Source organism: Nomascus leucogenys, chromosome 1a, assembly GCF_006542625.1.
Source record: "Nomascus leucogenys isolate Asia chromosome 1a, Asia_NLE_v1, whole genome shotgun sequence".
Lineage (NCBI taxonomy): Eukaryota > Metazoa > Chordata > Mammalia > Primates > Hylobatidae > Nomascus > Nomascus leucogenys.
The window spans coordinates 81,564,795-81,590,319 of record NC_044381.1 but is presented as its reverse complement, the minus strand read 5'-3'; positions in this window follow the sequence as shown (position 1 = coordinate 81,590,319).

Here is a 25,525-nt window from a genome sequence, read left to right as displayed (position 1 = left end):
CCTGCTTGCCATCCTCCCCAGGCAGCTGAGGCGATGTCAGCCATCCTTTGTGGATGGCCAGGTGGTCCTTCGAAGAGCCAGTGCCGTGGGAGGAGCAGGAGTTTCAACTACACGATGCTGTCATCACCTCAAAAGCAACACAAGGGGAGAGAGTTGCTGCACAAGCTGCCCAGGGCTGCAATAACAAAGTACCACAAACTGGGTGGCTTACAACAACAGACATTTACTGTCTCACAGTTCTAGAGACAGGAAGTCCACACTCAAGGTCCCAGCAGGGCCATGCTCACTCACTCGGAAGGTGCTCGGGAGGGATCTGTTCCAAGCCTCTTTTCCTTGGCTCTAGTTCCTTGGTGTGTGGCAACATCACTCCCATCTGCACGCGGTGTTTTCCTGTGGACATGTCTCTGTGTGCAAATTCCCCCACCGCACCCCCCCCTTTTTTTTTGATAGAAAGTTTCACTCTTGTCGCCCAGGCTGGAGTGCAATGACACAATCTGGGCTCACTGCAACCTCTGCCTCCCGGGTTCACGTGATTCTCCTGCCTCAGCCTCCTGAGTAGCTGGGATTACAGGTGCCCACCACCATGCCCAGCTAATTTTTGTATTTTTAGTAAAGAGAGGGTTTCACCATATTGGTCAGTCTGGTCTCGAACTCCTGACCCCAAGTGATCCGCCCACCTCAGCCTCCCAAAGTGCTGGGATTACAGGTGTGAGCCACCACGCCCAGCCAATTTCCCCTTCTTAGAAGGACACCAGTCATAGTCGATTAGAGTTCACACTAATGATCTCATTTTAACTTGTTTAACCCTATCTCCAAAAACAAACAAAACAAAAAGACCCTGTCTCCAGATAGGGTCACATCATGAGGTGCTGGTGGTGAGGATTCCAGCCTATCCTCTGTGGAAAAAACACAATTCAACCCATAAGAACTGTAATCCTGGGCCTTCAAAATAAGGTGGTGGGGCTGTGGGCTGCTTTCTGTCTTTCTCTTTTAACTTCTCTTCTGTACTCCAAGTTTTCCTCTTTCCAGGCAACTGACTTTTCCATATCCCCTGGTTCAGGGTTCCTTAGCCCCTCCTTGGCTACAGCAGGAGGTCTCTCGTGGGATTCTTTCTTCTGCCAGTGGAGGCCCCTGTGCTGAGCCATTGCGATGCTGCAGTGCAAGGTGACTGTATGGTTGGGGATCACAATGCAGTTCAGTCTTCTCACCAGCAAAAGGAGCGACAGATGTGTTCACCGCTTTTCCCAAAAAGGTGACAAACCATTCCAAGATAAGCACTGACCAGTCTCAATGCTTGTTGGCTTATTTGTTTGGTGCAGAGTTGAGTTAATCATTCTCTCCAGTTCAAGGAAATTTCCATCAAGGGTCATCGCTACCTCCTCTTCTTCTTTTTTTTTTTTTTCCCAAGAGAGAGAGTCTTACTCTGTCGCCCAGGCTGGAGTGCAGTGGCAGGATCTTGGCTCACTGCAACCTCCACCTCCCAGGTTCAAACGATTCTCCTGCCTCAGCCTTCTGAGTAACTGAGATTACAGGTGCCCACAAACATGCCCAGCTAATTTTTATATTTTGTTTAGTAGAGACAGGGTTTTGCCGTGTTGGCCAGGCTAGTGTTAAACTCCTGACCTCAGGTGATCTGCCCGCCTCAGCCTCCCAAAGTGCTGGGATTACAGGCATGCACCACCATGCCCGCCTAATTTTTTATATTTTTAATAGAGCCGGGGCTTCACCATGTTGGCCAGGCTGGTCTCGAACTCCTGACCTCAGGTGATCCACCCCCCTCAGCCTCCCAAAGTGCTGGGATTACAGGCATGAGCCACCGTGCCTGGCCTACCTCCTCTTCTCTTGCTTGGTCTTTTCCTTTCCTCATCAGTCGTCTCTCCCATCCCTGCCTCCTTCCAAAGGCACCCACTCTGCGGTTTGCTGCAGGTCCTTGTCAAGTAGGTAGAGGTTTTTTGTTTGTACTTGTAATTTATATAAATAGTGTAGTGTTCTAGATGGTATATGTGTCTCACCTATATCATTCTATTGATGTTCCTCATGTTAATATGATTTTATTCTCACTCCTTGTATACCATAAGCTCTGACATTTATTAGGTTAAATAACATTTTATTCTTTCTGGACCAGTTTGCATTACAAGAGTCTTAGAAGTCACTATAATTGATACTCTCCTCCACATCCTGGAGGGGCAATGCTCAGTCTGATTCGATTGACTTCTCATTCTACATCTTTCCACACATCTCCCTTGGAAAGGGCAATGGGGCCTTTCCCACTTCACCTCATGTGGCCCAGACACTTCAAAATACACTGCAGTTGGCCGGGCACGGTGGCTCACACCTGTAATCCCAGCACTTTGGGAGGCCGAGGCGAGCGGATCACGAGGTCAGGAGATCGAGACCATCCTGGCTAACACAGTAAAACCCTGTCTCTACTAAAAATACAAAACAAATTAGCCGGGCGTGTTGGCGGGCGCCTGTAGTCCCAGCTATTTGGGAGGCTGAGGCAGGAGAATGGTGTGAACTTGGGAGGCAGAGCTTGCAGTGAGTGGAGATAGCACCACTACACTCCAGCCTGGGCGACAGAGCGAGACTCCGTCTCAAAAAAAAAAAAAAAAAAAGCACTGCAGTCAAGATAAATGATGCAGTGAGGATTCAACCAGCCATATCCAGCATGTGGGGATTGCAGAGGACAAATGACCTGGTTTCTTTAACACATAAATGTGATTAAAAGAAGGCAAGGGGGTAAGGGAGAAATGACAATGGATTAAGAAACATTTAAGGGATGTATCAACCAAATGCAATGTGAGAACTTTATTTAGATCAGGATGTAAAAAAAAAAACTGTAAAAAGGTATTTTTAAAGATATTGGGGGGCGCTGGGCATGGTGGCTCATGCCTGTAATCCCAGCACTTTGGGAGACCGAGACGAGAGGACCACTTCAGCCCAGGAGTTCATGACTAACCTGGCAACATAGCAAGACCCTGTCTCATTAAAAAAAAAAAAAAAAAAAAAAACACAAGATATTAGGGTAATTTGCAACACAGATTATAAATGAGATGAGATGAGATGATGGAATTAGTAATTTTGTTAGGCATGGTCATTTCATTATTGGTATGGTAGTTATAAAGTTCTTGCCTGCTAGAGATGGAAACTTGAAGCCAGATGAAATAATATGATGTCTAGTATTTGTTTTAGGACTCTAAGCCTAGTGCAGTGGCTCACACCTCTAATCATGGCACTTTGGGAGGCCGAGGTGGGAGGATCGCTTGAGCCCAGGAATTGAAGACCAGCCTCAGCAATATAGCAAGACTCCGACTCTACTATACTACTACTAATAATAATAAAAATTAGCCAGGTGTGGTGGTGCACACCTATGGTCCCAGCAATGACTCTAGTGTAGGGGCCAGCAAGCTTTTTCTGTAAAGGACCAGATAGCAAATATTTTAGCTTTTGAGGGCTATACGGTCTGTGTCACGACTGCTCAGCCTTGCTGTTGTGATGCAAAAGCAGCTATAGACAATACATAAATGAATGGCATGGCCGTGTTGCAATAAAACTTTATTTACAAGAACATGAGGCAGGCTGGATTTGGCCCATGGGATTGTCATTTACCAATCCCAGCTCTACTGCAAAAAAAAGGAGGAGGCAGATAGGTGAAAAAGATGGACAAAATGTCGATATTTGTTGAAGCCGGAAGACTTAATACATGGTGGTTCATTTCACTATCTTCTCTATTTTTGTATGTTTGAATATTCCCATACATAAAAAATATTCAAATGCATGGAAGAGATCTTTTTGCAGAAAAAGAGAGGCCTTTCACCTCCCTCCTTCTCTCTTTATCTCCCCCACTTCTTTTACCTTTGCCTGTCATTTCCTCAGGGCTGTTTCAGATGCCCACTGGCACACACACTTTCACTTCAATGTATTTTCAAAATCAGAGTGAACATCCTAGACAGCCCCACTGCTGAGGAATGCCACAGAATTCTGCAGCAAATCCTTAGGATGGGGTCGCAGATGGTTTCCCAGGAGACTCCCAGGCCGTTTCCTCTCAGAGTTTTATACCCGTGTAAACACTTTTCCAAAAATGGAGATTCCAGTCCCGGGGGCTGAAGCACACCGCCCTCAGGGAAGCACTGTTGTTTTCTTCTTTCTCAGCAGGAAACAGGAATGTCCTGGGGAGTATTAGAAATTTACCAGACGGCTCTGGTGAAGGGCTGGGAACTTCAGTTGGAATTTGGAATATGGTCAACATCTGGGAGTTCAAAGGAAAAAATGTGAAGCTGTTCATCAGACTCCATAAATTCTCTTAAAAGTAGATCATTATAAAATAAAGAGGAGACACTAGGGCATGTTGTCAGGTTAAAGGAATTACGCACATCTCCCATGAAACTGCCCTGAGTGCGTAGGCAGAGCACATACGTCATTTCAAATCGTGGGTGGCAGCTCTACTAAGGAAAGAACAGCCTTTGACCCTTCTTTTCCAAGATCCTTCAGGGCATGACGGGGCCTCTGCAAAAGCTGGCCCTACCCTGTCTTCCCCGTGCAGGAACTGGGTGCTCTCTACCTGTCCTTAGCATGTGTCTCTGCCCCCACCTGGCAGTGGTACAGGAAAGTGGACCCAATCCAGACCCCAAGAGAGGGTTCTTGGATCTCACACAAGAAAGAATTCAGAGCAAGTCCATAGAGTAAAGTGAAGCAAGTTTATTAGGAAAGTAAAGGAACAAAAGAATGCTACTCCATAGACAGAGCAGAGGGCTGCTGGTTGCTTGTTTTTTATGGTTATTTCTTGATGATATGCTAAACAAGGGGTGGATTATTCACGCCTCCCTTTTTAGACCATATAGGGTAACTTCCTGTCATTGCCATGGCATTTGTAAACCATCATGGCGCTGGTGGGAGTGTAGCAGTGAGGATGACCAGAGGCCAGTCTCGTGGCCATCTTGGTTCTGGTGAGACTTAGCCGGCTTCTTTACTGCAATCTGTTTTATCAGCAAGGTCTTCATGACCTGTGTCTTGTGCCGACCTCCTATCTCATCCTGTGACTTAGAATGCCTAGCCTTCTGGGAATGCAGCCTAGTAGGTTTCAGCCTTATTTTACCCAGCCCCTATTCAAGATGGAGTTGCTCTTGTTCACATGCCTCTGACAGCAGGATCTTGCTCTCTCTAGTCACTTCTCTAAGCTCAACGCTCCATCTGAGTTCTAGCTCTTGTTGAAGGTAAGAGACCTTTCCTGACCATGCCAGCTCCTGGTAGGCTCTCTTCTCATGAGCTTCTCCAGCACATTCTTATGGTACCACCTGTTATCACATAATGTTTTGCCCTATTTACCACCTAGGAGAATGAATGCTGGCTGCTGTAACAGATGATCCCAATTCTCAGTCGATTAACACAATAAAAGTTATTTTCACTCATGTCACAATACAAAGTGACTGTTCCTGGCCAGGTAAGCCTCCCACATAGTCATTCAGGGTCCCTCAAGCTCTCTCTACTTTGTGGCTCCATCCTCTTCTAGGTCCTTGGAGTCTTGGCCATTTAGTTGGCAGATGAAGAAAGACAGCATGAGGAAGGTACATTCATTTCTTTTGTAAAACACTTTGGGAGATTCATCCATACTGTGACGTGAAGCAACAGTTCATTCTCTTTCATTGCTGTATAATATTCCATTGCATTAACATACCATGATTTATTCATTCATTCTACTACTAATGGGCATTAGGTTGTTTTCCGTTTTAAGCTATTATCAATAAAGCTATTATGAACGTGTCTTTTGGTGCACATATGTGTACATTTCTGTTGGGCACGTACCTAGAAGTAGAATTCCTGGGTCATAGGGCATACATATGCAAAGGTTTGGTATATGTTGGCAAATAGTTTTCCAAAGTGATTAGACAAATCCACATGCCCATCAGCATTGCATGAGACTTCCAGTTGCTCCACCTCCTTGCTGACTCTTGGTATTGTCTCTTTCATTTAGCTATGCTGGTGTGGCTGCAGTGAGGTCTCCTTGTGGTTTTAACTTGCATTTTCCTAATGACTAATGTTATTGAGGACTCTTTTAATAGGTTCATTAGCCATTCTGGTATTCTGTTTTGGGAATTTCCTGTCCAAGTCTTTGGCCTACTTTTCTATTGGGAAGTCTGTTCTTTTCTTATTGGTTTGAAGAAGTTATTTATATATTCTGGATATGAATTCTTTGTCAAGTATATGCATTGCAGATATACTCTCACACTCTGTAGCTTTCCTTTTCACTCTCTACATGGTATTCTTGATAAACAGAAGTTTTGAACGTTAACAAAATTATGAAATATCAATCTTTTCTTTTATGGTTAGTATTTTTTTGTGAACCATTCAAGAAATCTTTGTCTACCTCAAGGTCATGAAGATATTCTATGTTATCATTTAGAAGCTTTATTATTTTGCCTTTCACATGTAGGTCTGTGATTTATCTGTAATTTATTTTTGTGTTTGATATGATGTAGAGATCAAAGTTAGTTTCTTCCCGACTGAATAACACCATTCTTCCTCCCACTTCATTGCAATGGGAACTTTGTTGCAAATTAGGTGACTGTTTATGTGTGGGTCCATTTGGGGACTCTGTTTTATTATATTGGTCTACTTGTTTATGCTGTCTCTGCTATCATGTACTTTTAGTTATGGTAGCTTAAAAATCAGTACTTTATATCTCCTATCTTTGTTCTTCCTCACGATTGTCTTTGCTATGCTTAGCACTTTGCATTTCAAAATTTGCTTATCAGTTTTTACATGTACACATATAAGTCTGCTGGGATTTTGATTGGAACTGAATTGAATCTATAAATAAATTTGGGGAAGTTAACAGCTTTATAATATCCTTTCAATCCATGGATATAGTAGTATATGCCTCTTTTTTTTGTAGTTTTTGGTATATAAGTCTTACACATCTTTTGTTGTTTATTCCTAGGTAGTGTTTTTTGATGTTATTGACAAGGGAACTATTTTTGCAATTTCACTTTCCAAAGACATACAATTGATTTCTCTATACTGATCTGTCTGGTGATCTTGACACATTAATTTCTTAACCATTTTGACCACTCCCACTCACAGTTCATTAGCCAGAATGAACTGGATACATCTAAATGCAAGGGAGGCTGGGACAGTGAGCCTATCTGAGTATCTGGGAAGAAAAGGAAAGGAATTTCAGTGAACATAGAAGATTCTTCCACACTCTACGTTGAGATTTGAACATCCATGGGTTTACCCTGTGACCTCATTATGCTGCAAGGAGTTATAAAGCTTTATAAAGCTCTCCAGGGACTTAAACCAAGTGTTCAGCCAATTTATAACTTGAGGAGTCCTTTAGAATACTTTAATTTGAAAAAGATTGCATTAAAAGTTAAACTCTTATAAACTGTGGTACATCCATTTGATGGAATATGATTCAGCACTAAGAAGAAATGAACTATCAAGCCATGAAGACATGGAGGAAACTTAAGTGCATATTACTAATCAAAAGAAGCCAATCTGAGAATTCTATATACTGTATGGCTCCAATTATATGATACTCTGAAAAAGGCAGAACTATGGAGACAATAAAAAGATCAGTGGTTGCCAGGAGCTATGGGATGGAGAAGGATGAATAGGCAGAGCACAGAGGATTTTTAGGGCAGTGAAACTACTCCATATGATACTGTAATGGTGGACACATGTCATTATACATTTGCTAAAACCTGTAGAATGTATAACAGCAAGAGTGAATCCAAATGTAAACAATGGACTTTGGGTGGTAGTGATGTGTAAGATAGGTTCATTGATTATAACAAAAGTACCACTCTGGTGTGGGATGTGGGTGGTGGTGGAGGCTGTGCACGTCGTGGGAGGAGGCATATGTGCACTATGTACCTTCTGCTCAATTTTACTGTGAATGTAAAACTGCTCTAAAAAATGAAGTCAGCCAGGCATGGTGACTCACGCCTGTAATCCTAGCAATTTGGGAGGTCAAGGTGGGAGGATCACTTGAACCCAAGAGTTTGAGACCAGCCTGGGCAACATAGAGAGATCCCAACTCTACAAAATAAAAATTAAAAATTAGCCAGTTGTGGTGGTGTGTGCCTGTAGTCTTAGCTATTTCGGAGGTCAAGGAAGGAGAATCCCCTGAGCCCAGGAGTTTGAGGCTACAGTGAGCCAAGATCGCACCACTGCACACCAGTCTGGGTGAGAGAGTGAGAGCCTGTCTCAAAAAAAAAAAAAAAAAAAAAGGGCCAGGCACGGTGGCTCACGCCTGTAATCCCAGCACTTTGGAAGGCTGAGGCAGGCAGATCATGAGGTCAGGAGTTCGAGACCAGCCTGGCCAACATAGCGAAACCACATCTCTACTAAAAATACAAAAATTAGCCGGGCATCATGGTGCACGCCTGTAGTCCCAGCTACTCAGGAGGCTGAGGCAGGAGAATCACTTGAACCCGGGAGGCGGAGGTTGTGTGAGCCAAGATTGCGCCACTGCACTCCAGCCTGGGCAAGAGAACAAGATGCTGTCTCAAAAAAGAAAGTCTATTTTGGAAAATTTAAACTTTATCACTTTGGATATCACCCCAAGGTAATCATAAACATATATGAAAAGTATCACTTTGAAGTCACATGGTAGAATTCTGTCATAAATTCAGAGTGGACATAAAAATGAACCAAATTAGGCTCATGTTGCTATGATTTTAGATTAGCATTGAAATAAAATGCATGTCACACACTTCCTAAAGGACTTGCAGGCTATACTTCCTACCCTACTCCATCCGTTGATTATATTACAACTACCTAAGGCTGAAGTCACACATAAACAAGTTATAACCTGCCAAAGCTAGCTTCTTTAACTTGTGAATGACCTGGTTCAAACTTTTTCTCTTACTGCAATCTCTTGTTTTGTTTAATTGCTGTTACCAAGCACAAATGATTCAACTCTTTCAATTCATCTAATTTGCTTATAACAAAGCAGCTAAGCCCATGGTTCAGTCACTAAACCCCAATGGCAAGTATTGGGCATTGCTGAGTTATGATTGGTTGAATTTGAGGGTGGTTTTTCGTCTGTCAACAATGCCCATTCATGAGACTACAAGATAGAATTAACTGCTTTTACGGCCAGGTGCGGTGACTCACGCCTGTAATCCCAGCACTTTGGGAGGACAAGGTGGACAAATCACTTGAGGTCAGGAGTTTGAGACTAGCCTGGCCAACGTGGTGAAACTCTGTCTCTAGCAAAAAATACAAAAATTAGCCAGGCATGGTGGTGGGCTACTTGGGAGGCTGAGGCACAAGAATCACTTGAACCCAGGAGGCAGAGGTTGCAGTGAGACCCTGTTTAAAAAAAAAAAAAAAAAAATTAAGAATTAACTGCTTTTTTTTTTTTCCTTGAGAGGAAGTCTCTATTGCCCAAGCTGGAGTGCAGTGGTGCAATCTTGGCTCACTGCAACCTCCACCTCCCAGGTTCAGGCGATTCTTCTGCCTCAGCCTCCCAGGTAGCTGGGACCACAGGCACATGCTACCATGCCCGGCTAATTTTTGTATTTTTAGTAGAGACGGGTGTTCCCTATGTTGGCCAAGCTGGTCTCAAGCTCCTGACCCCGTGAGCTGTGAGCCACCCGCCTCGGCCTCCCAAAGTGCTGGGATTACAGGTGTGAGCCACCGCACCTGGCCCGAATTAACTGCTTTTACAGTGATCAGAGGTGCTCTTGTTTTCTATTTTTCACAGGACATAATTTATGTGAGTACGTACCTGCAATGCTCAGTTCAATGGATTCCCAAGTTGGGATATGCCAACACAATGTCTCCCCCTAAAAACACGCGCACATTTTCACTGTGCGTTTTGTGTAGGTTGCACCTCTGTGAACAAAGGGGAAACTTGTGTATGAATGGAGTGCTGCCTGGTTTCACATCAGGCCAGGAGGGTATCTGATGAAAACTATCAAGGGCTGAGGCTCAGGTACAATCCTGCAAGAGTTTGAACGCCAAGGAGCAGTCCTAGGCCCTGAGTCTCCTCACAGAGGAGCTGCATCTGGTTATGCTTCATGCCCTCCACTGCAAGTCTTGCAGAGAAAGGGAGCTTCTCAGGGGGTGGTTTCCTGGCTCTACAGAAACTTGTTCTCACTTTCTCTTACCTTCCCTCTCCCTCTCCTCCTCTTTTCTCTCTCACTGTCTTGGCAGATGTTTAGCTAAATGAGTTTCCTATTGTGGTCCTGTCAGAGGCATGTGAACCAGAGCAACTCTGAACAGGAGGCTGGGTAAAATGAAGCTGAAACCTACTGGGCTGCATTCCCAGACGGTTGAGACATTCTAAGTGACAGGATAAGGTAAAAGGGTGGCACAAAATACAGGTCATAAAGACTTTGCTGATAAAACAGGTTGCAGTAAAAAAGCTGGCCAAAACACACCAAAACCAAGATAGCCACGAGAGTGACCTCTGGTCATCCTCACTGCTACACTCTCTTTAGCGCCATGACAGTTTACAAATGCCATGGCAACGTCAGGAAGTTACTCTATATGGTCTAAAAAGGGGAGGCATGAATAATCCACCCCTTGTTTAGCATATCATCAAGAAATAACTATACAAATGGGCAAGCAGCAGCCCTCGGGGCTGCTCTGTCTATGGAATAGTCGTCTTTTTATTCCTTTACTTTCTTAATAAATTTGTTTTTGCTTTGCACTATGGGCTTGCCCTGAATTCTTTCTTGCATGAGATCCAAGAACCCTCTCTTGGAGTCTAGATGGGGACCTCTTTCCTGTAACATTTTCTCCTCCATTCCCCCACCCCCTGCACTCCCCAGCACACAGGGCTTTGCCCTTAGATAGCCTCTCTAGTTTTTGTTTTGCTTTGTTTCAATGTTTCTTTTTTATTTGCATAAATTTAAGGGGCACAAATGCAATTTTCTTTTCTCTTTTAAAAAATAATTTCAAGTTTTATTTTAGATGCAGGGGGTACATGTGCAGGTTTGTTCCCCAGGCACATTGCATGATGCTCAGGTTTGGGATATGATCGATCCTGTCACCCAGGCAGTGAGCATAGTACCCAATAGTTAGTTTCTCAACCTTTGCCCTTCTCCCTCCCTCCCCACACTAGCAGTCTGCAGTGTCTATTATATATATATACTTTTTGGATTGGGGGGGTTGTTTTTTTGTTTCATTTTTTTTGAGACAGAGTCTCGCTCTGTCTCTCAGGCTGGAGTGCAGTGGCGCTATCTCGGCTCACTGCAAGCTCTGCCTCCCGGGTTCACGCCATTCTCCTGCCTCAGCCTCCCGAGTAGCTGGGACTACAGGCGCCCGCCATCATGCCCGGCTAATTTTTTTTTTATATTTTTAGTAGAGACAGGGTTTCACCATGTTAGCCAGGACGGTCTCGATCTCCTGACCTCATGATCCACCCACCTCGGCCTCCCAAAGTGCTGGGATTACAGGCGTGAGCCACTGCGCCAGGCCATTTTTGTTTTTTTTTTGAGACAGAATCTTGCTCTGTCGCCCAGGCTGGAGTGCAATGGCACGATCTCGGCTCACTGCAACCTCCGCCTCCTGGGTTCAAGCTATTCTCCTGCCTCAGCCTCCCAAGTAGCTGGGATTACAGGCACCCACCATCATGCCCAGCTAATTTTTATAGAGACGGGGTTTCACCACGTTGGCCAGGGTGGTCTTGAACTCCTGACCTCAGGTGATCTGCCCGCCTCAGTCTCCCGAAGTGCTGGGATTACAGGCATGAGCCACCACACCTGGGCCCCAGTGTCTATTTTTGCCATCTCTATGTCCATGAGAACGGAATGTTTAGCTCCCATTTATAAGTGAGAACATGCAGTATTTGCTCTTCTTTTCCTGCGTTAATTCCTATGCGTTAGGATAATGGCCTCCAGCTGCAGCCATGTTGCTGCAAAGGAAATGACTTCGTTCTTTTTTATGGCTGTGACAAAGGCAGTTTTCTTACATGGGTATCTTGTTAGTGGTGAAGTCTGGGCTTCAATGTATTCATCACCAGAATAATGTATATTGTGCCCGTTAAGTAATTTCTCATCATCCACCCTCCTCTCACTTGTTTCAATATATTAGGGGATTTTGTTTTGTTTTGATTTGCTTTGTTTTAATGTGCTGGTGAATCACATCTGAACTTTAATTAGTGGATTACATTAAAATTCAAAGGCCAGAAGTAGACGTGCTGCAGACACATTGGCCTTCAGGGGTTCAAGAAAAAAGAAATCCTCACAGCCTTTATCTCCTCTCCCCTCCACGTTGTCAGCTGTAGTTTTTCTGGTCAGCACATTCTGGTCAGAATTCTTGGTGTATGTTGCAATGTGTGTGTGCTTTTTTGGTTTCTGTTTTTGTTTTTCGAGAAAATGAGAATGGTAAAGCAGGGTGACCCTGGCATAACAGAGTGGGTAGGACTGGCATAGCCCATTTTCATCATCATAGAATATTCCCATGATCTATGCCTCCTTAGGACCGAACCCCAGCCAAAGAGAACAAAGAGGCTTATCTAAAATACACTCTCTGACCAAATATTAGGTTAATAATGGATTAATATTACTATCTTCTTAGATTATATAGTATTTTAGAACCAAATTAAGAATAATAAAACCAGGTGCCATGGCTCATGTCTGTAATCCCAGCAGTTTGGGAGGGCAAGGCAGATGATAGCTTGAGCCCAGGAGTTTGAGACCAGCCTGGGGAACATGGCAACACCCCGCCTTTACAAAAAATACAAAAATTAGCGAGGCACGATTTAGTCCCAGCTACTCAAGAGGCTAAAGTGGGAGGATTAATTGAGCCTGGGAATTCAAGGCTCCAGCGAGCTATAATTGTGCCACTGCACTCCAGCCTGGGCAACAGAATGAGACTCTGTCAAAAATTAAAAAAGAATAAGAGCTACTATTAATATTTATTGAGCATTTACTATGTGCCAAGACTTTTGAATCCTTAAAATAATCCTGTGTGGTAGATATGACTACTAAATTGCAGGTTGCCCCATGTCCCATAGCTGATAAGGCTGAAGCTATTAAAAGGACAGTTCTGCTCATCTAATCTAGTGCTATTTGGCTGTATTCATTTTCTACGGAGGCAATAAAATTGTAGGACAAAATAGATGACTTCAGGTGGCAAGTATTGAAATTTTCACTTAATACTGTTCTCTTCAAGGTAAAAAACAAGGTCTAGCTGATTATCTCTATATTCTGGTCAGCTGAGTAACTCCTCCCTGGGGCCAGTGGCAAAGGCTGCCACAGATCTTGGAACCGGTGGCTGAGGGGAAGGTTTGGAACTGGGTTTGGCGGGCGGAGTTCACTGACATTCTCAAAAGGCCCAGCAGGTGGCAGTGTTTCCCACTCCTCCAGAGCCCACGAGGGCCTCCAACAGGGCGCCCTAGAGACGTGAAGACAAACTTGTGGGGGCAGAAAGAGCATGCCTGTGTTGTAATTTTCAAAACTTCGTCTTTTTATACATTTTATTTTTAAAACATTTTAGTAAAAATAAACAGAGTAGGCTTTAGTAGAAATAGGAGCAGGCGCCTCCTTCCCTGCGCGTCACCAGCTGCCCTCGGCTGCCCAAGCCCCTCACTGTGATGCCTACCACAGATCTGTCCTTCCAGAAACACCTCCAGGAGGATTATTTCCAATCCCCAGCTTCAACCGCCTGTCCCGCCACCCCCGTCACCCACCTGCCAGTTTGCTGCCCCACCTCCTGGAAGGCCAGCTCTGTGCAAATCTGATGAGCCGACTCCAGTCGTCTCAGCCATTCTCAGCTGTGATTACCCCGGAACCCAGCACACCTCCAGGGAGACCGTGAGAGAGGCCGTCTAAGGACAGTGCTGGTACCCACACGAGTAACTACATGTGGCGGCTGTTTGCTGACATTTCAGGCCCGGTAGAGGCTTTGCCAGGTTTGTGCCTGCACCTCCAGTAGGGAGCTACTGCAGGTTCAGCTACAAGCAACAGTGAGAAGTGTCTCCTCCCACCCACAGCATTCACATAAGTACTTCTACCATCTGCCGTACAGCCTGAAGTCCCAGGTTTGGGGATGGGTGACACACATCTTTTTAAGTTAAAATAATTTTTTTTAATTTTTGTTTTTTGTGGAGACAGGGTCTGTCTATGTTGCTCAGGCTCCTGGACTCAAGCCATCTCCCACCCTGGCCTCCCGAAGTGCTGGGATTACAGGCCTGAGCCACCACACCTGGCCTCATACACTCCTTTTGATTTTGAGGATGGTCAGATTTTCAAGAGCTTCCTACAAAAAACGTGAATGTATCATGATTGGGGAGTTCGCATCAAACCCAGATACAAATACTATGGAAGTAGAGGGGAGATGGTTCAAGATAAACATGGTAAGAAGCTCATTGGTGCTGGGCGCGGTGGCTCAGGTCTGTAATCCCAGAAATTTGGGAGGCCAGGGCAGGTGGATCGCTTGAGGTCAGGAGGTTGAGACCAGCCTGGTCAACATGGTGAAACCCCCATCTCTACTAAAAATACAAAAATTAGTCAGGCATATAGTGGTGGGTGCCTGTAATCCCAGCTACTCTGGAGGCTGAAGTAGAGAATCACTTGAACCTGGGAGGTGGAGGTTGCAGTGAGCCAAGATTGTGCCACTGCACTCCAGCCTGGGTGACAGAGTGAGACTCCATCTCAAAACAAAACACAAAAAAGAAACTCGTTGGTAATTTTCCTAATGATAGGCATATTTTATGCAAAAATTGTATTAATTTTAAAGTTAATTAAAAAGTCAAACATTCCTAAAATTTTTTTTTTTTTTTAAACAGACCACTTTAACCCCTCCAAGATTTGGTGGGAGGGGCAGGCATCAGGCAGGTAGGAGATGCTAGGAAATTTGAGGGGAAACTTTTATTAAGTCTGTCCTTTGCCTATTGACTAACTTTAATGGGGAGTGCTAAATGCCTACTGTGTGCCATGCAACATGATAGACACCATGTATAGATTGTATTATTTAGTATTGGGCCATTTTATGGACAGGAAACCAAGGCTTAGTGCAGTCAACTTGCCCAAAGTCAGCTAACTTACAAGCAGTAGCCAGGATTCAAGAACTTTCTGCTCTTTCTACTTGACCACCCTGCACCATAACCAACATAACAAATCTAAGGTAAGTGACTAGTTGCTGGAAATCCCCCAGTCTTTGTCCAAGGTCTTTATTGAAATGCAAGGACAGAATTAGAGTTCATTCCTCTGACTTCCTCGGTTCTCAAATGCTCCCATGTGGGAAATGCTATACTTACAAGGATGTCCTATGACTGTACCTACAATCAGGACTGGTGTTCAGACATGAGGACTTCCATATGGACTAGCAATGCCATACGCTATTCAAAAGGGAGATTCGCTCAGCCCATGGGAAACACAGTGAAGCCCTGATTCGGACTGCATGTCCTTTTTTATTCCCAACACACAGAACTCAGTACTGTTTGCCCTGTTCCCTGTGCACCTCCTGGTTGCTCTTCCTTCCCGCTCTCCTTCCTGAGAAAGTCTGTTTTGCTCTCAGGCCTCAGCAATCAGGGCCAGCCCATTGCATTTGGTTTCCATGGAATGGAATTTATATTCTTGAATATATTGAATGGGTATATTTTTCTTTCCACTTAAATCATGATGCTCTGTGGCTCTCCACTCATTTAATCAACAGGTTTCTATGCTTCAGGGAAAGAGAGATACTGCTGGGAACAGCGAAGTCACTGCTCAGTTTTGGTTGCCAAATTCATTTTTTTTTAATCCCTTGCAAGACAATACTAGTGAAAAATTGTCTCTAAAGTGGGGTGTGCCCAAGACAACACAATGGGGACAGAAAGCAAATATTAAAATTGTTATTTTCATTTTTTACCTTATCTTTTAAAATGTCTATTTTGAGATGTATGTGTTATAACGCATGTACTATATTAATACAGTATTAAATGTATATCCACCATATACAGATATACATGTTACCATATATACATATATAACCATGTATATATTAATATATATGGCATACACAAATATATTAAATATATTTATGTATGTGCTTAAATATTTTTTAGGAATGCATGATCAAAAAATTGAGGCCACTACTCTTGAAAAGAAGACTTGGTTTTGAGTAGAGAAATTTTTTGCTAAATTCTAAAAAGTTCACTTTAACTATCAAAAGTATAGCTTAGAGTTTTATGTTGACTTTTACTACGAGCCTTAGGTAGAGACAACTTAAGCACCCACTCATCTGGGGGAAAATAGACTGTCTCTCCAGTGTGGGAAGCTGGGAGAGAGAGAAGGTAGAAGGCAAATAGTGTGTGTGGGGCAGGGAGGGGGAGCAGGACCCACTCCCCACTTGGGCAGGTTTAGAAGACTCCCGTTGGGTAAGTTTAGGAAACTCCAGAACAGCGGGGCTGTTTTTTCTTTCCTCAAGTGTCTTAGGGAAGCTCCGGGTCCAACATGGGCCCCCCAGGCTGAAGGTGGGCTGCTGGATGGCCTCACAGAGCCCTGAGCCCTGAGCCCTGCAAGGTGAATGTAGAGGCAGCTGGGGGGCCCAAAGCCCTAAGCGGTTAAGTCCTTAGAACCAGTGGATTCCAGAAGGTTGGGGGAGAACGAGAGGCCACAAAATGCGAAAACCAAATGACCAGAGGAAGCACATATGTAGGGGCTAAAAGGGCCAAGTGGGACCAGCTTCACTTGAGCAAGCATGTGGCAAGCATAGGATGGTGGGGGCCCAGCCTGGCCCAGCCACTCTACAGTGAAGACAGGGAAGGATGTGGCGGATGGCCTCCGGGCCTCCACTCCCATGAGGACACGAGCACATGCCTTCCCATCCTGATGCTTCTGTAGCCGTATACCATCTGCTATGGGCTGAACTGTGCCCAGCCCCATTCCTATGTTGAAATCCTAACCCCCAGTGCCTCAGAAGGTGACCTTATGTGGAAACAGAGTGGTTGCAGATATAATTAGTTAAGATGAGGTCATACTGAAGTAGGGTGAGCCCCGATCCAACATGATTTGTGTCCTTATAAAAAGGGGAAGTCAGAGACAGATGCACACAGGAAGGACACCATGTGAAGAGACACAGGAGGAAGACAGCCAGCTACAAGCCAAGGACAAAGGCCTGGGACAGATCCCTCCCTCAGAAGGGACCAACCCTGCCAACACCTTAAACTCAGATTTCCCGCCTCCAGAAGTGAGAGACAATACATTGCTATTGTGTAAACCATTCCATCTGTGGCACTTTATTACGGCAGTGTTAGCAAACTAACGCACCAGCTTTGCTAAACAAGCAAGGGGTTGGGGAGAGATTGGAAAGACTAGACCATTATTGAAGAGGGGCCGAGATCATCTGGAAGAGACTGTTCTAAATGGAAAGAAAATTAGTTCTCCTGAGTCACCTTTCATAGACAAGTGAAGTCCTCTGCCCCCACCAGAGGAAAGAGAAGCCTTAGAGGAAGATAAGAATAATCACAAAGAAGCCTGTCCTTTTTTGCACATCTGAGTGCACTGAATAAAATTCCAGCTGTATTCAAATCTCTCAGAGATATAGCCTATCCTGGCCTGCTCTCTCAGTGTGACCAGAGCCATCCTCCTGGGCATTTTACGATTTCTAGGCTGGCCACTCTTCTCATTGATACCAGCTTCCTGACTCATTGCCATAGTTCCGATGGCAAGTTCCTAAGCTGCCCACGAGAGCGGTGGCATGCTGACGTCGGTTTGTACCACCTCCCAAGAGCTGGCTGTTAAATTTTCAGGAATTTTGTGAGCCAGTTGTTAAACACGGCCATTATTAAAGATTAAATTATAAATATGACCAAAATTTTTAAAAAGTATTGAATACTCAAAAATCATCCCTTTCTAATTATTTTACTATATTTTACTATTATGCTTTCTGGGTTATTATATCTGTTACATTTGTATGATGGAAATACTTTGTAATGAATTGTTACTGTGTGTTTCTTCCCAATTTCATGTTCAGTAAATTCAGGTGGGTAGCTCAAAGTCAACTATAGTGGGAGTATTTACACCATGGAAATTGGTAAATGCTACATATCAGCCCCTACCTCAAGGAGAACCAGTTGTTAAAAATTTACCAGCATAGGCCGGGCACAGTGGCTCATGCCTGTAATCCCAGCACTTTGGGAGGCCAAGGTGGGCTGATCACCTGAGGTCAGGAGTTCAAGACCAGCCTGACCAACATGGAGAAACCCCATCTCTAACCCATCTAAAAATACAAAATTAGCCAGGCGTGGTGGCACATGTCTGTAATCCCAGCTACTCGGGAGGCTAAGGCTGTAGAATTGCTTGAACCCAAGAGGCAGAGGTTGTGGTGAGCTGAGATTGCGCCATTGCACTCTAGCCTGGGCCACAAGAGTGAGACTCCGTCTCAAAAAAAAAAAAAAAAAAAAAAAAAAAAACGCACCAGCCCATCACTGCATAGATGCTGCCATAGGCCTTGAGTTCTGCATTCTTTTTTGAGATGAGGTCTTACTCTGTCGCCCAGGCTGGAGTGCAATGACAGGATCACAGGTCACTGCAACCTTGACCTCCCACGTTCAAGGTGATCCTCCTGCCTCAGCCTCCTGAGTAGTTGAGACTACAGGTGCACACTACCATGCCCAGCTAATTTTTGTATTTTTAGTGGAGTCAGGGTTTTGCCCCATTGCTCAGGTTGGTCTCAAACTCCTGAGCTCAAGTGATCCATCCACCTCAGCCTCCCAAAGTGCTGGGATTACGGGTTGGGCTCTGTATTCAGATATACTAGTAGATCAACTGAAAAAGCTTGAGAAACAATTATTATCAGCTGTACCCAGATCTGATCTGGGATTTAAATGATGAAAAAGTGATGAGAACAGTCTTCCACCATTCCATAGAGGAGGGAGACTCCCAGTGAGGGTGACACCAGTGAGACCTCTACTGTCTTCCCAGACTTGGGGCGGGACACTAGACAAAGAGCTACTCACTTCCACACCTTTGTTGTCTTTTGCTACTATTAAGTGACAGTGCTGAACAGGGAACCTCTGAGCAGATTGCCACCTGACAACCTCTATTGCTTTAAAATAACCTGGAGTAACTCTTAATCCTGCTTCTGGCAACAAGAGAATGACAGAATTCAAATGGGCCCAAGACTTCCAGGACTGAACCGCTGTCCTCTGCAATCCATTCTGTAAACCCCCCTCTTCTACCTGCTAATATGGTATCCACAGCAGAGCTGAGTCCTGGGGGAGACTGCTCTTTCTGCATAGTAACAGGTGTAAAAATAGCAGCTGACCCCTTCAGGAATAGAAGTCAGGCAAAAATGTCTTGGGGACCACAGTATTTGTAGTCGGGGGATAGTAGGGGCTGACGTGGGCTTGTATCCAGCTCTACCATTTACCAACTGTGTGGCCTTGGGCAAGGGATGATCTTTCCAAACCTCCTTTTCTCATCTGTACAGTAGGGAAACAAGACAGATTTGCAAAAGTGGAATGAATGAGAGATACAGACTTAACTATATATACAATTGTTCTTCGGTATCCATGGGGCATTGGTTCCAGGACCCTGCACAGATACCAAAATCTGCAGATACTCAAGTCCCTGATATAAATGGTGTAGTATTTGCATATAATCCATGCAATCCTCCACTATAAAATCATAAATCCTCCCATATAAATCATCTCTAGGTTACTTATAATACCTAATACAATGTAAATGCTATGTAAATAGTTGTTATACTCTATTGTTTAGGGGATAATGACAAGAAGTCTGTACATGTTCAGTACAGATGTCATTTTTTTTCTCAAATGTTTTTGATCTGTGGTTGATTGAGCCCAAGAATTCAGGACACACAGGTACAGAGAGCCAACTGCATTTCAAAGTTACATTCTTAACCAATGCAATAGAGTGAAAAATAGGAATTTAGCTCTAAAGAAATGGTGGGGTCACAGGGTGGTGGCATATCTAAATCCTAGTCTGTCGGAGCAGAACAGTAGAAGGTAAGCATATTATTTAGAGGTAAAGAGGTAGCTCCCAGAAGCAGCAAAAGCAGAACAAGTAAAAGTAGTTACGTTTAGAGTTTGGGACTTCAGCTGGGGAGAGATGCAGCTGTTGGATTTTATTGCTGGACTTTCCAAATTTCTTACCTTTTTCTTTCTTTTTCTTTTTTTTTTTTTTTTGAGACGGAGTTTCACTCTTGTTGCCCAGGTGGGAGTGCAATGGCAAGATCTCGGCTCACCGCAACCTCCACCCCCTGGGTTCAAGTGATTCTCCTGCCTCAGCCTCCCAAGTAGCTGGGATTACAGGTGCCACCACCACACCCAGCTAATTTTTGGTATTTTTAGTAGAGACGAGGTTTCTCCATGTTAGTCAGGCTGGTCTCAAATTCCTGACCTTGGGTGATCCACTTGCCTCGGCCTCCCAAAGTGCTGGGATTACAGACCTGAGCCACCACACCCAGCCAAATTTCTTACTTTTTAATCCTGTGTATGTATTATCTTGACTCCTTTTATTAAAAAAGAAAATAGCTGTGCATTATATTAACTAAATTTCTAATCTATCTCTTAAAAGGTTGATTTTAATTTTCTTTTCTCTGCATGTGAGACATGCTTTGCCACAGCACAGGGCCCTTGGAAACAGTTTGTTTTTATAGCTTCTGTGTCTCTGTAGGTTTCTATAGCTCCTGGAAGTCTGTTTTGTGTATCTCTTGATTTATAAGATGTTGGTGAATCATTCCAAATAAAGACTCCTTTCTTGCAAAAATATGTAAAGAAATAGCAAGGGATGATTCAGAGTTTGAGGCGAGCACTTTCATCTCCAAAGAACTAAGCAGTGAGCTGGGCAGCACATAGTCACGGCCAGGCTGCGCTCTGCTGGGCCTGGCCATGGCCTCAGCACCAGTCTGCCCCCTGCTTGGCACTCTCCAGCAAACCCACTTCCCTCCCCCACCCCCATGTCCAGGCCACACTGGAAATCTCACACCCATTAACCTCAAGTTCACAGGCCTGTAGGGTCCACAGACAGGCTTCAGGGGACCCACAACCCACTAGAATTAAATGTGCAACCTTGTGTTTTCTGGGAAGAGTGTAGATAGTCTTTAGATTTTCAGTTAGCTGTACATAGGTCTCCAACTGTCCTCAAAAGGCAACTTGAAGTGGTATTTACGCCCATAGAAACAGTAAAGACTGTGATTTTCTACCCCTTATCATGCTTTTAGTGTAGTATGGTGGCTAGAAGCCCCATCTCTGGACTAGACTGCCTTGTCTTTAAGCCTCCCTCCACCATTTCCTAGCAATGTGACCTCAAGCAAAGTGCATCACCTCTCTGTGCCTTTGTTTTGCCAATTATAAAGTGGGACAAATAATAGTACCTACCTCGTTGGCTCATTGTGAGGGTTAAAGGAGTTAATATAGGTAAAATGCTTAGAACAGAGCCTGGCACCAAGGTAGTTTCAGGTGGTATTTGGCCCCACCCTGCTGAAGACTGACAACTCACAAATGGTCACCCTCCATTGCTGTGTGCATATCTTCCGTGTGCTTGAGGATGTAGCTGAAGCACATCCTAGGGGTCAGTGTGGTGGTTCGTGGTGCTCTAAATGCATAGGTGACACTACAGAGATCCCATGGAGGATCACACTACAGAGATCCCATGGAGGGGAGCAGAAACTGCCAAAGGCTGTGTGTTGGGTAGGGAATAGTCATGGCAGCTTCTATACTGAGCACTCCCCCAGTGGCCTCCTGGGGCTCCTTCATCTGCTGGACCTAGAAGAACTGTGTATCATTCTCCTCAACATCGTTCCATCTAACACACCCTCCTCTCTGCCTACTTGAACATCCACTCATCCTTGAAGACTTCGCTTGAGTCCCTCCACTGAGGAGTCTTTTGTGACCACTGCCTCTCCATGTGAAACACACTGCTCTTTCTATGGGACCTGTATTTATCTGTTGTCACACTGCTATAAAGAACTGCCCGAGACTGGGTAATTTTTGTTTGTTTGTTTGTTGAGACGGAGTTTTGCCTTTGTTGCCCAGGCTGGAGTGCAATGGTGCGATCTTGCCTCACTGCAACCTCCACCTCCCGGGTTCAAGCTATTCTCCTGCCTCAGCCTCCCAATTAGCTGGGATTACAGGCGTGAGCCACCACACCTGGCTAATTTTTGTATTTTTAGTAGAGACGGGGTTTCACCATGTTGCTCCTGACCTCAGGTGATCCATCCACCTTGGCCTCCCAAAGTGCTGAGATTATAGGTGTGAGCCACATCGCCCCGCCGAGACTGGGTAATTTATAAAGGAAAGAGGTTTAATTGACTCACAGTTCCACATGGCTGGGGAGGCCTCAGGAAACTTACAATCATGGTGAAAGGGGAAGCAGGCACCTTATTCACAAGGTGGTAGGACAGAGAAGAGTGAAGGAGGAACTTCCAATCACTTATAAAACCATAAGAACTCATGAGAACTCACTATCACAAGAACAGCATGGCAGAACCACCCCCAAGATCCAATCACCATCCTCCTTTGACATGTGGGGATTACAGGTCCCTCCCTCAACACGTGGGGATTACAGGTCCCTCCCTCAACATGTGGGGATTACAACTTAAGATGAGATTTGGGTGGAGAAACAGAGCCAAACCATATCAGGACCCTTTGTGTTTACTGTGTTTAGTGCAAGCCATGCCATGTGCCAAGTGAGCTTCATGCATTAGCTCATTTAATTCTCACAACCTTTACAATAAACAGAAACGATGATTATCCCTCATTACAGATAAGAAAATTTAGGCTTAGATAAATATTTAAAACTTCATCTGCCTGAGGCCAGGACCCATGCTTTTATCCACTTCTCTAAACAACCTCTCTGATTCTGCCCAACTCCTGCAATGCTTTTTTTCCCCCTTTCCTTAGTTAGAAAACCTCCTGTGGCCCTCTTGAAGACAGGTTCATATCTGATCCATTTTTGTATCCCCAACATCTATTATTGTGCTTAGCATATAGTAGGCACTCAGTAAATGTTAAATGGATGGAGTGATCTGGAATTTGGGCTCTGTAAAAATTTTGCCATGACTCTCTCCAGATCATAACCTTTTAAAAAGGCTTCTAGCCTAGATCAGGGTAAATGCTTACTTAATTCAATAAAAAATATATATTTACTTAGTACCTACTATGTGACAAGCACATAGGTCTCCAATACTCCTGACAAAGCAATTTTAAGTGGTTTTTACACCTATAGGAACAGTAAAGATGGTGATTCTCTTCCCCTTTTCATGCTTCTAACATAGCACAGTGGATCCCCACCCCCAGACTAGAGGTTACAGCAATAAATAAAACAGCAACCCCCCCACCCCACCCTCTTGAAGCTTATATTCTCTTTTCATTTGAAGAAAGCCTCAATGGGCACCTCCCCCTGGCAGTGCCATTATGACACTTCTTGCTGATAGTGGTTGTATTAGTCCATTCTCATGCTACTAATAAAGACATACCCAAGACTGGGTAATTTATAAAGAAAAGAGGTTTAATTGACTCATAGTTCAGCAGGGCTCGGGAGGCCTCCAGAAACTTACAATCATGGCAGAAAGGGAAGCAAACATGTCCTTCTTCACATGGTGGCAGCAAGAAGTGCCAAGCAAAAGTGTGGGGGGCAACCCTTAAAAACCATCAGATCTCATGAGAACTCACTCACTATCACAGGAACAGCAGCATGGGGGTAACCGTCCCCATGATTCAATTACCTCCCACCAGGTCCCTCTCACAACATGTGGAGATTATGGGAGCTACAATTCAAGATGAGATTTGGGTAGGGACACAGCCAAACTGTATCAGTGGTGAAGACTAGACCTGTCCTCTTAGAGTTATTATACAATCCAGATGAATAAATACACAGGTAAAAATAAAAGGCAACTCCCACACAAAAACCAAACTACAGTGGCTCCCAGCTCCCAGGCAGGCTGACAGCCCCAGGGCCACTGGCTCAGGTGCATGTTTTCCTGAGCAGCCCTTCAGACGTGGCAGAGGCCCTCAGGGAGCAAGTCGGGGAGGGCGCTCCTGGCGTCCTCCTCTGGCTTCACCCCTCACACGTGCTGGGCTGCTGCCTCTTCCTCCCTCCTGCTCCAGATCCAGAAGAAGGGCCTGGGCAGGCCCGGTGGTACTCCTGACTTGCCTGGGCTGCCGTTAGCATAGAGATCAAAAAGAGAAAGTGCAGCCAGGGGGTGCGGGGAGGAGAAGCTGGTGAGCTGAGGCAAGAGCTGGCTCCAGGGTTGGCAGCGGCCAGGACACCCAGGTCAAGTGCAAGGAAACAGCGCAGAGGCACTGAGACCGACAAGAGACCCAAGGTCACAGAGCTCACCGCACAAGTCCTTCCTGTTATTTTCCCTCCATGTGCAGAGTTTAAACTATGAAATCCCTGTAGCTGTGAAAGTGGGGAGAGGTAGAGTGTGTTGCCTCAGGGAGAATCTTACTATTGGATTACAAAGGCTCAATATGGAACTCAGGGTGGGGCAGATCAGCTCTGGATTCTTTCCTTCTATTTGCCTTTCTGCCCCCACCTACAAGACAAACAGAGCAGCCTGTTGTCTGACCTCCTCAAGCCCACAAGAGTCTCTGCACAAATCTTCAGCGTTCTTTGGCGGCTCTTTCTGGGGTCTCCCTCTACCCCTCACCTTCCACCCCGGCTAGCCTTTGGCTCACCCTCTGTCCAACCCCTCACCCCACCCCAGCTTCTGAAATTAGCTATTCTTATTTCTGAGACTATATATGCATGTATTGGGTCACTTGGGGCTGGAGTGGGGGAGCTGGGATTTAGGGGCTCCTTCACCTTCAGGAGTTCAAATCATCTCTTGATTTAAGGGTAGGCCTGCAGCCTAACAGGGTTCTCTTATTTGGTTAAACCAGTTGAAGGAGAAAGTCAGGAAGCATTTCAAAGTAAAGGAAGGGGCCACAGCGTCAGCCCCTGGAAGGGCTCAGCTAACCCTCACTTTCACGCAGTGTAGAATAGCTTGATCATTTTCCTTCCTTTCTTGAGTAACTCTTCCTTAATTTTTTTTCCAGAGATAAGTTCGGTTCCCTAGGCTGGAGTGCAGTGGCGTGATTCATAGCTCACTGCAACCTTGAACTCCTGGGCTCAAGTGATCCTCCCACCTCAGCCTCCCAAGCAGCCAGGATGACAGGTGCATGCCACCATGCCTGGCTCATTTTAAAAAAAATTTTTGTAGAGACAAGGTCTCACTATGTTGCCCAGGCTGGTCTCAAACTCCTCATTACAAGTTATCCTCCTGCCTTGGCCTCCCAAAGTGCTGGGATTCCAGGAGTGAACCACCGCACCCAGGCTCTTCCTTGATGTTTTTCTTTTTTTTTTTTTTTTAAGACGGAGTCTTGCTCTGTTGCCCAGGCTGGAGTGCAGTGGCACGATCTCAGCTCAATGCAAGCTCCGCCTCCCGAGTTCACGCCATTCTCCTGCCTCAGCCTCCCGAGTAGCTGGGACTACAGGCACCCACCACCATGCCCGGCTAATTTTTTTTGTATTTTTTAGTAGAGACAGGGTTTCACCATGTTAGCCAGGATGGTCTCCATCTCCTGACCTCATGATCCGCCCGCCTTGGCCTCCTAAAGCGCTAGGATTACAGG